Source organism: Haliotis rubra, unplaced genomic scaffold, assembly GCF_003918875.1.
Source record: "Haliotis rubra isolate DU_JTF1 unplaced genomic scaffold, ASM391887v1 Scf680, whole genome shotgun sequence".
NCBI classification, from domain to species: domain Eukaryota; kingdom Metazoa; phylum Mollusca; class Gastropoda; order Lepetellida; family Haliotidae; genus Haliotis; species Haliotis rubra.
The window spans coordinates 227,167-239,136 of record NW_025767391.1 but is presented as its reverse complement, the minus strand read 5'-3'; positions in this window follow the sequence as shown (position 1 = coordinate 239,136).

Below are 11,970 nucleotides of genomic sequence, written 5' to 3'. Positions count from 1 at the left end.
CAAGCACAATGATTTTGTTGTGTTTTTGCTCTATAAAATCAAGCATTAACTCGCTTATCAGTAGTTTTTTGTTTAAAAATACTTCAGGCAATATATTGCAATACATATCGCAATACATGCTTTCGCATCGCAATATATTGCAATATGCAAATTCTGTGCAATACCCACCCCTAATTTTCATCATATCCAAATTACGCTTGGATGCTCATGATGGCAGTCATTTGATTGTCCTGGCCAGCCTCGATTCTTTACAGACCGCCGTGATATGGCTGGGAGTGGCGTGAAACAACCCCCGACCAAACAAACTGGTGAGACTCACTTACAAACATGAACCCAGCTATCGTGATAACACCTGGAATGAGAACACCCTACAGTGATGACATACAGAAACAGTGATGACCTCATCACCAAGTGATGGCAACAGGTGGCTGAGAATACACACAAACGACTGCGACAACGGGTGGGAAATTGGGAGACACCAGGAACATTCACGCGCTGGTAGGAGCCGTCACTATTGGGAATATTTTATGACCGCTTCAAATAGTTTACGATGCGTTCTTGCGGCTGCAATTTTAGTGATGAAGGTAGTGGTACATGGTGACATGGATCAAAAGGAGGTTCTGTTTGCCCTCAAAGATGAGACCGGTTTTGTGCATCATCAACACATAATTCACCTAGCTAGACAGCCCTCGGGTGGACATTTTAAAGTCAAAGTCATTACGTCTAAGACGACGATACACTTTGGAGATGTTGATCCTCGAAAACTCCAAGAATTTGCTTACATATGTCCCATCTCAAACCAGGATCAAATTTAGTACAACGCATATAACAGAAATGTCTAACAGGTTAAAAGGTCCACTTTCTATGGTCCACTCTGGTTCTCTGCTTTGTTTCAGAATAGTAGATGGGCCTTGTCTAAGAAACTTCCAGACAGTGTTCCACGTTCATTTGTCACAAACCTATAATTATATTACAGTTGACACATATTCATGCGATATGACCGGTCGGAATAGGCTATGCAAAATTTCCATCCAATCACTGACCCTTATTTCTTATGGAATTGCATCAAGAATTACCTCCCTTCAACTGGTATACTTGAATAATTAAAGACAACGTTGAATATTGGTGTCAACTCTGCGCATTCCCAATTTCCACCATAGGCAATAATGGAGCAGACATGTTGTATGACACACCGGTAATTAGGTTCACCGCCGATAACCACATAGAACCACGACTGCTACAAGGCTGTGTTGTGTGAAACAGTGAAAGTAGTTCCAGTATGGATTCCTTCAGCCTCCCCTAGCCTCCTTCAGCCTCTGTCAGCCTCATGTTGTTGAAGTGAGTCAAGCGTAGTGTAGTGCCACATGCAATACCGACTTCTGTGTATTTGTTTGTTTTTCGCGATATAGTTGTTGTTCTTTTTAACTGTTTTTGTTTGTTTTGGTTTTTGCTTTTCCCCCAAAATATATGACGGCAGCCGGTATGCAAACTGATTCAGACAAGACGACCAACTGATTGATATTATGAGCGAAGCCTTCTTGGTACGATGATCACTAATCAACTAGGTTAATTAACCCAGTCAAATGCACTCAGTAAGTTCTTACAAACGGCCTGGGAGACCTGCAACGGAGTGTCGAGCATATGACTAAAAGTGATATTCGTTATGAGCCCATAATTGGTTAATCTGGGCGTTTGCTCATTTGTAGTGGCCGGGTTCAATCTAAAGGGGGACTTATGGATGTCAACTCGTGAATTATGAGGAACACGACGTTTGTGTGTGTATTCTACTCCTGAATCAGGTCACACCAGAAGCTTTCATCCATAAATATGTGTGTACCACTTCTAAATGCCATTCAACCAGATAAATCTACAAGTTCAGTATCGCTATAGTAGGTGATAAAAAAGCTGAGCAAACTCTAACATGGTAATCCAGCAGCTTCCTTGAACCTCGTTACATGTTTGTGATTGTAATTTGTTTTTGAATCAAGGTAAACACATATTAATGATTTCAATGATTTTAGCAATATTCCAGAATGTCCTAATACTATGAGTAAAAACTTTTGTATAGGTGTTTGTGTAGTTGTCCAGGAAAGGACTTACTATGTATCCTTGCCTTACTCCGAGATAAGTCGCAACCATTTCTGTGTCAAGATGTTGTTACGTATACTGTTGCATAAATATATTACCTGAACACTTGGCCACTTAAACCAGGGGTCCATAATATACTCTTCTGGACGGAATCGAATGCCTTTGAAACGTCTATAACTTTGTGTATGTTGCAATTAAATACCTTAAATCTACTAAATTATGTCACTCCTTTCTTCCGCCCTTATTCCCTCTCCCCCCCTCCCTCCCCTCGCCTCTCTCTCTCTCTCTCTCTCTCTCTATCTCTCTCTCTCTCTCATAGATTTCATTCTTTCCTTGAAGAACGAACAGTCTGCAAGCGTTATGCAAATCATGATGACATCACTTCTGCTGTAGAGAACATTTCACAGCACCAACTAGGACATATTTTGCACCAGTGGGATTTGTATTATTGTTGGCAGAATTGTGTTTGTTTGTTGCTTAGCGACGCACTCAGCAGTATTCCAGCTGTATGGCGGTGGTCGGTAAATAATTGTGAAAAAGTGATCAACAGCATGAACATAGATCTACGCATTTACATGACAGTCATAAACACTTTCAAAATGTTTTGGAAGCTCATGAACAGATAGATTTCAGAAATTTAGTAAATGAAAACTGCCAGTTGGTATCAGTAAAAGCATTTGGAAAGAAAGGGTTTCCAATATAGCACTGGGTAACGACATCAAGTTTTACTCAATTTATGGATGTTATTTTAATTCAATATATTATTTACAATTCAGTAAGTGAAAGCCTCCGTTTACTTTTGAAGTCAAAACACATTTTCAATATACAGTGCGCATCAATAAACGAATTCCTAACATATAAATATTCTCATAGTGAATTAGCTCTGAATTTGTTTGTACATGTATGTATACTGTTTAACGTCACAATACCCCAGCTTTATAAAGGGTGTTTCTGAATTAACAATTCAGTGATTGACATCATGACCACCGATCCACATATTTTGGATTAATTTGAATGAATCAAGTCAGCAAGCTGTACTATGACACCCAGATGGTTACGTCTTGTGACAAACATGGGTGTGGCCAATTATAACCCTGATCTTCATGAGTGTCTTCTAATGGATTGCAATTGGCGTGGCAAATGATTAAGCTTTTGGTAGTTTTAATCTACATGAGAGTCATCTACACTTTCGAAATGTAATGTCATGAATAGACAGATTCCTGAAATTCAGTAAATGCAAACTGCCATTTTGTATCAGTAAAACATTTGAAAGATTTCTTTACGGTTCATTTAGATCAGAAAAAGGGTACATTCACATTCCTTGGCACTAAGGATAATCCACTGCACTGTTACTTTAACTCCCTTCTTTGCCTGAGTTTCCGTCCGTAGATATCACAGTGTGGAGCTAAGAATCTCGCCTATTAAAACATCTTAAATGTATGGCTAATATATTATTTAACCTCCGCCATATAGCTGGAAAATTGCTGAGTGCGGCGTAAAACTAAACACACTCACTATTATTTAACCTAAGATTGCAAGCCATGTAACCAAACATCTATCACTGCCATACAGCGTGCCTCAGATAGCAATAAACCAAATAGTATTAGTTGTTAAAGCTGGTAAGGCCACTTATAACTACAATAAAGCATTTGACAAGAAGTAATAAACCTAATACACTCATGGACTCCGTGGGGAGTCAAGACATTTGCACTTACACAACAATGTCCTATTATATAGATCTACTACATGCACAGTATATCAACTGTCGCAAACAACATGACATCCTTTATATCTGAAAATGGCGATTATAAATATATTCTGTGAGTATAGATGTGTTGAGTTGACAGACATGCGTAGCACCGTTGAATGGACTGACTGGGTATACATGCACTCCGGGTGATAATGTTTGTGAATTGAACAAATATAGACGACAAAACCCTTTCAACTTTCAAAAGAAATCTCTGCTAAAATCAGAGTCGATAGTACAGTTGTGACTATCTCATAAGTATGTGTTTGTTAAACGTCATATTCAGCAGTATTACAGGTTTTTGTGATTGACACTGTGAGATGTCATGACTGAGCATGTGTTTATTATGTAATCCGAGAAGGGACATTGTCGCGTTGTCGCATTGTCGCCCTCTCAAAAACAAATAAAATGAGGCAAAATAAACCAAAACGCAACACGCGACCTCACGACAACGCGACATTTCACTCATTTGTCGCATTGTCGCGATGTCGCGTGTCGCGTTTTGAATAATATTTTTCTATTCCTCCAAAGGGCGACACGCGACATAGCGACAATTTTCAAGGTCAAAATATGTCGCGTTGTTGCGTGTCGGCCTATCTAAGATGTGTAAAAAGAAGCCTAAAAATTGACTAAAACGCGACACGCGACAATGCGACATATTCAATATGGTCTTTTGTTACCTTCAATGGTTTTTACAATGAAGTAGTACGCGTAATGATACTGAGGGCTGCCTTTCTGGAACTTAATGCAAATCTTTCATTGTTGCTTTCAAAATTATTGTATATATTGTAAATGTATTTGGCCAATCAAGTGTGTTTTAGCAGCAAGACAAATCATTAGCGCTACTATTCATTGTAATGACGGCACACGCCGGCCCTGTCATTCAAGGAGGGGCTATTTGCTGTGCAGAGTAACTGTTGACTCTGGCCGTGACGTCACAATGATAAGCATTGTGACGTCACGGCCAGAGTTAACAGTTACTGTTCAGTTTACCTGATGATGGGGCCAGAACAAGCCCTGAAACGTTGTACTCGAGAATAAAAAGAAGATGTAAGCCAGAAAAAAATCTCTATGTTCACCTCAAGGACAGTTTAGGTCGGCTTTGAACGTGATATTCTTCTTGGGAAAACGCCATACAAATGGACTGTTATCATTATGATATTAATACCGGTGAAATCACTTGGCAGAGTTGCGTACCCTTGGAGTGCCAGAAATCAACCCTCGCTCGCTCGCTCCCTCCCTCCCTCACCCACTCACTCCACTCCCCGCTCCACTCACTCACTCACTCCACTCCACTCCACTCCATTCCACTCCGCTCCGCTCTACTCCCCGCTCCACTCACTCACTCTCACTCACTCCGCTACGCTCCAAATATGGAAAAGTAATCATGCTTGTGATAGTTTATCAAATCCGCCGTAACTAATAAAACGCGACACGCGACAATGTCCCTTCCAGGATTCCATAGTTTATAAATCATTATCAAATAGTGATGATACCAGGTGTTCACGAAAAGGTGAGCGTATCCTGCCTCACCGGTTTCCTTTGTGGTTAAAAATTGCGCTCTAACATGACACACGTCAAAAAGCGAAGAAGGCGTTATTTAACTGGATATGTAGAAATACATAGCAAGTAGATGTGTAGCATAATTATAGGAATTCACAAGAGGAGGAAAACACAGTGGAAGCCTTCAGAACTCTGTCTAAGTATAGCCCAATTCTAAAGATAGAGCACAACACTTCCCAAACAATTTATCACACTTTGAACATAGTATCACAATACATAACACTGACACATAACAAAACTAATTACTGAAATCTAGTGATAACACCAGGTGGTCGAGAAAATCGTACTACCTCCCAAAAGGTAAGAACCAACATACACAAAGCTATATGAGTGCTACGATGATCGCAATTCCGATATTCTACCATAGACTCATGGCAGTCGCAGCGTCACGGTCGCTTTGTGCAGGTGGGCCTTGATCATTACCATCAATGCTAAAATATGGGCTTTGATCGTTAACGACCACTACAGTGCTAATGTGTGGGTCTTGATAGTTAACGACCAAAACAAAATGAAAATGCTTATATGATTGCTTTGATCGTTAACGACAAAAACAAAATGAATGCTAATGTGTTTGCCTTGATCGTGAACGACCAAAACAAAATGAATGCTAATATGTTTGCCTTGATGGTAAATGACCAAAGCAAAATGAATGCTAATATGTTTGCCTTGATGGTTAACGACCAAAACAAAATGAATGCTAATATGTTTGCCTTGATGGTTAACGACCAAAACAAAATGAATGCTAATATGTTTGCCTTGATCCTTTTAACGACCACAACGATGCTAATGTGTGGGCCTTGATTGTTAACGACCAAAACAAAATGAATGCTAATATGTTTGCCTTGATCCTTTTAACGACCACAACGATGCTAATGTGTTGGCCTTGATGGTTAACGACCAAAACAAACTGAATGCTAATATGTTTGCCTTGATCGTTAACGACCAAAACAATGCTAATATGTCTGCCTTGGTCATAAACGACTTAAACTCAAACTCTTTATTCTCGAGAAACCACCAACGGCGGTACATGAGATAAATGTATATACATTTACATAATATACAGCTTATGAATAACAACAATACCTCATTTATAAAATGTTATAAATACGTGATTCAGTAATTTAGAAAGGCCTTTAAGATCGCTTAAGCTGGTAGTAGATAAGAGCACAATGCTAATAAGCTTAGGCAACAGCGATAAGACATCAAGGAAAATCTCACTAAAGGTGTGTTGTTCCAGTAGGACCAATGAAGTCTATTGACTGCGGTGGTGAAAAATGTTCTGTTGATAACATAGCAGCCATAGTATCACAAACGACCGAACGCACCAGAAATGTGGCGAAACAGCGAACGTTAACAACTTCATTAATCTACCATAGTTCGTAGTATCACTTACTGTCACATGATGTTAACACGGAGTTCATAAGTGGTGATAGTCATAGTTTTCCCTAGGTGTTTCACATAGGGAGGTGTTTGCATTGTGCATAGTAAGGATACATATATGTACCTGTGGCAGTGAGAGGGTCATGGTTACATTCGTTGTTAGACACGGGAATCCATTATCAGGTAGCTGTGTGACCCCTGTTCCTACGGGCAATTGTTACGCATGCCGTTACGCATGCTGATGTCTTGATAGTGTGTAGGTAATATACATAGCGGACAGTGACAGGTAGCTCGACGGTGGTTTATAAATGAAATATCTGGTAGTGATAAGACGTTGTTGGCTTCTACCAAACGTCCGGGTCTCTTCGAAGAAGGTAAACTGGAAGAATGGGGCCTTTAGAAGACCGTGAGACACAGGAAGAAGATCCTACACGGTCCTCAACCGATGACATCTCCGACGAAGACAAAGCATTACATGAGGATGGGCAAGGCAATCGATCTGGGAGTGAGGATGAAAAACTTCAATACAATTTGATACAAATGCCTCCAGTTCCGCTTATCATCAGTGTAGCTCTTCAGGCAAGTATTTTACGTGAACCAATCTGTATATATGTTAATTCATTCCCTCTGGACGATTCCTGCGCACGTCCAAAAGCAAGCAACGGGTAGTACAGTCTTCGTAGGGCTCGGAATGGCAATCCATAGATGAGATCCAAGTTCGTCCAGATTATTTCCGTAGGTTTGTCAGCACCATACCTGTGCCCGTGGCTTGCAGCTATGTCTTTGTAGGAGGACGAGGTCATTACCTGGGGTCAGATCACTCCTTAGTGAATTCATCCCAGGTTTAGAGTCATAGCATTCACACATCCTATGCAAGGTGTAAACACTCCCTTGGGTGAATATATTCGGTCTCTGTCCACATATACTTTCTGCACACTTAATTTGAGCTTGGCATCGCCCCACCCTAATTAACCTAAGGAATTACTTATGCTAACCATTAAACTGCTTTTATAAACAATTCAAAACTCTTGACATTAGTGTTATCAAGATTAACATTACGGACAAGTATGAAGTTACCGCCATGTGTTGTCAGTTAGCACTTCGTGACAGTCACCTTGCTATAACATATTCGTCCATAATATATGTAAATGAAATACACTTTAAATACATTATATGAAACGAAAATAACAATACCGATAAATATAACATTAAAATGGGATATGCTGTAAAGGATATTATTCTGCAATATATAAAACGATATACATATGTACTTAACAAAACGTGACAACATAAAGAGTGAGTACAATGAAACATGAATAACATACATGTGCCTTAATAAGTCCGTAATTAAAATTTACACTGCGTCAGCAACATTGCTGCCATATAGCAATGCACGTTTGTATGTAAAAGATATGCTTAATTGTATTGGGTACAAGTTGCATATAGATTTGCCAAGAACAGCATAGAGATTACTACACTAGTGACTGTCAGATAGCATTTATCTCACAGCGAGTTGTTTCAAAATGTTTCATTGAGATAATATATTTTCGCCTTTACCGGCAATATTCACGTATTTGTTTACTCAGGTATTATTGACTGCTCAAGCCATTTTAAAACAATAAGTGAATTAGAAAAGAACAGATACATGTTGTCATTTATTCTAGATAACAAGTAGGGATAAAGGTTCGTGGCAGAAGCAACAGGTCTGCGTTCGATCAAGCATGAGTAACGTATCACTGAATCACATTCTTGAAAGTAGTCCGTTTTAATCTTTCCAAACACGGACCTGGAATGCGATCTCACACATATGTTCCACATTTTTCGAAATATATAAATGTTTATATCTTATATTTTTTCAATGATCTTATCCTAAGGGGCTTTGGTTGTACCCTGAAGAGAGAGATCGGGATGGGAGTGATTTGATGCTTCGATAAGATCACTATCCTAGGGGAGAATCATTCTACACTTAATTGGAGGTTCTAATCCAGCACACAAGCAGGGCTTCTCCTGCATCAAGCTGACAAGCGATGATACAAATTGAACCTGTTCAAAGCGGTGTTAAACCAACTCACTCACTCTCTTTAATATACAATATCATGATATGGGTGCCTTCAAATCGGGATGAGTACAGGTTCTGTCATATTGTCAGGGGGAATTAATTAGTCATCCTTATGTAGCTGCACATGCATGTTTACACTAATAAATATAGACTCACAGAACGTGTGTGGTGAAACTTCTGAGCGTCATTAAATGTTTCATACCATCAGAGTTGGGTCTATTAGGCATGCCAGATAACGTATCTGCGATTACAGTCATGATCGCACTGATAATGTTTCTTCGCTTGTCAAAACCAAAGACGTGCACGAGGGTTCCACCAGAGTTGTACATATCTGAGACCTACGCCATTTTGCTTCCCACATAATGAAACTAGAAACTACGTTTAACCAAACTAACTCATTCACTGTTAGTATCTTCCAAATTGTCTCTTCTCAAGTTCGATACGTTCTGAATATAGAACAGATGTGTTTACATATTTTCTTCAGCATGTATTGCTGAGCCTGACATCGTGTTTGGCCACAAGCTTCATCGTCTCAGACGTGTTGTGTGCAGCTGCTGATAGTCCTATAAGAACGAGGCTGTTCTCTTCAACATTGTTCATGTGTGGAATCTGCACAATTCTACAGACGCTTTTCGGAGTAAGGTAAGATCTTTGTATACGAAACTCAGAAATACAAATGGCTTTTAATTTGGACTAGCCTTTTGACACGACCGAGAAAGAGGTCTTGCTGGGACGCGAGTGTGGCATCACGTGCATAAGCGGAATTGTGCGTGTCACGGAATATTCATGTAAGATATTCAATCAGTCTAAATGAGCATTAGGTGTAAATTTACCGATATATTTCAAAAGCAAAATAGGTCTCACTTATTCAGTATAAAACCTCAGGTCTAACATGAAGAACAAAAACGTCATTGCAGGTTTTACTTGAAAGTAAAACTTTAAAATAAGTTTGAACTTACCTTGTGTGACTGACAGGGGAAGTAGTATCTATACTCAGTCTGCAGAAAAGAGGAAACACAAAAGGCGAAAATAGAAATATCTGACAGAGTTTTGCTGATGTTCTTACACAATTAATACCAAATATGAATTTATCATGTCTGGATGCATCAGGGGTGATTTGTTGATTATTTACACAATACATAAATCGCATATCTGTAAACCGTAATTCATATTTTTGAATATATATTGTTCAATGGCAGTATAAGAAATGAGGACACTCTTCTTTAAGCTGTCACTCGAGTTGTGCAGTTCATAGTAAACTATATTCCGTTTGCTGCAAAATCGTACAAATGAAATGGCAAATATATTGTACATTCGAAAGCAACAAATCGTCTTAAATGGCATAGCATGAAAGTTGACAATTTGTCCATACCAAATCGTTACTATAATTTTAGACAATGGCATGAAGAAGGGGAAAAGTTGTTAAACACGTTGGTGTTTTAATGAATTTTGTAACAAGGGGTTTGCAGTGTATGTAGAACAGCCCACCATTCGCACGTGACAATCGCACTTGTTTGCAAACAATTTTGCAGCAAACGGACTGTAGCCCTGTTATGACTGCCAATTTAGTGTTTTCAAGTGATGCAATCCTGACTGATAATATTTCAACACCTTTCCTTATAATATCCACAATAATATTTTAGAACCTCGTTTTACCTTTTCTGGACAGACTTCCAGTTTTTCAAGGACCCTCGTCATCATTTATACCAGCACTGCTTACCATACAGAACAATGTCGCATGGTCATGTGACAATGTGACCAATGGAGGTTCGTATGTACGCTGATCAGAGGAAGATCATTGGAAGAATATTGCACATTATTGCAACAATATCTCAAACTTTACTTAAATGTAACGAGTTATCTTTATTGCAAATTCATCTACTATTTCCATGCCTCTTGACATATATACTCACATTTATTATAAATGCGATTGTTGGTCGTTTGTTTGTTGTCTAGGGTTTGGGATATATGTATCAACATATTACATAAATCATTGCCTGTAACATTTTGTTGCATTACAGAGTCCCATACCTACAATGAAAACAATGTGACAATATCTCAGTTTAACATGACTGAAGCGTCTTCAACACACGTGTTATCTGAAACGGAGAGGTTACAAATGGTAGGAACATTTTAATTGATTCCATTAGCTGATATACTCTTTTCGTTACGGAAATTGGTTCTACTCCATTTGCAGACATCCCAGTTCAGGCACAATGCTATATATACTGAGTCCAAAAAGAAACTTCACAAATGTAATTTGAAAAATAATGAATAATATTTCTCTGATGATACATCTATGTATCCGAAATGGGATCCCTATCTTTCGACTCTAGAAAAACCCACTCAAACCCATCCATTCGTCGTGCAAATGACGTTAGTGCCAAATCAGGTTTTGCACGTGCAGTCGATCACGTGATCTTCGCATCGAAGTTTTCTTCATATGCACGTGTTTGCATTGGCCTCAAGAATTGTAAAAACACTTTTAAACCACAGTTCTAACGGTACTTGAAATGCCACGATTGTCAAATGTGCACCGTGAACGTGCCGTTGGCATGTTGCAAGCGGGAAGATCAGTTATTGACGTCGCAAGAGCAATGGGATGCAGCCGTAGTACTGTGTATGACTTGCGAGGTCGTCTACAACAAACTGGCACCACTTCTGATCGCCCAAGGTCGGGTCGTCCACGTGTGACGTCTCGAGCAGAAGACCGTCAATTCGTCCTACGTCACCTACGTGACAGATTTCTGCCGGCTACACGAACCAGGGCTGAGATGTTTAGAGGTCGACTGTCCTCACAGACCATTCGAAATCGGTTGCGGGCCGCCAATCTCCATTCTCGACGTCCATATCGTGGGCCAATATTGACGCCGTTTCATCAACGTCAACGTCTGCTGTGGGCCCAACGTCACCTCCGATGGACCCAGAGAGACTGGAATCGAGTCGTCTTTAGCGATGAATCCAGGTTTACCCTCAGATTCGCGGACGGCAGGCATAGAGTCTGGAGACGACGTCGTGAACGGTATGCCCAATGTTGCGTACAGGAAGTCGACAGATTCGGGGGCGGAAGTTGCATGGTGTGGGGGGTTTTCTGTTGGAACAACCGTTCCCGACTTCTGGTCATCCGTGGAAA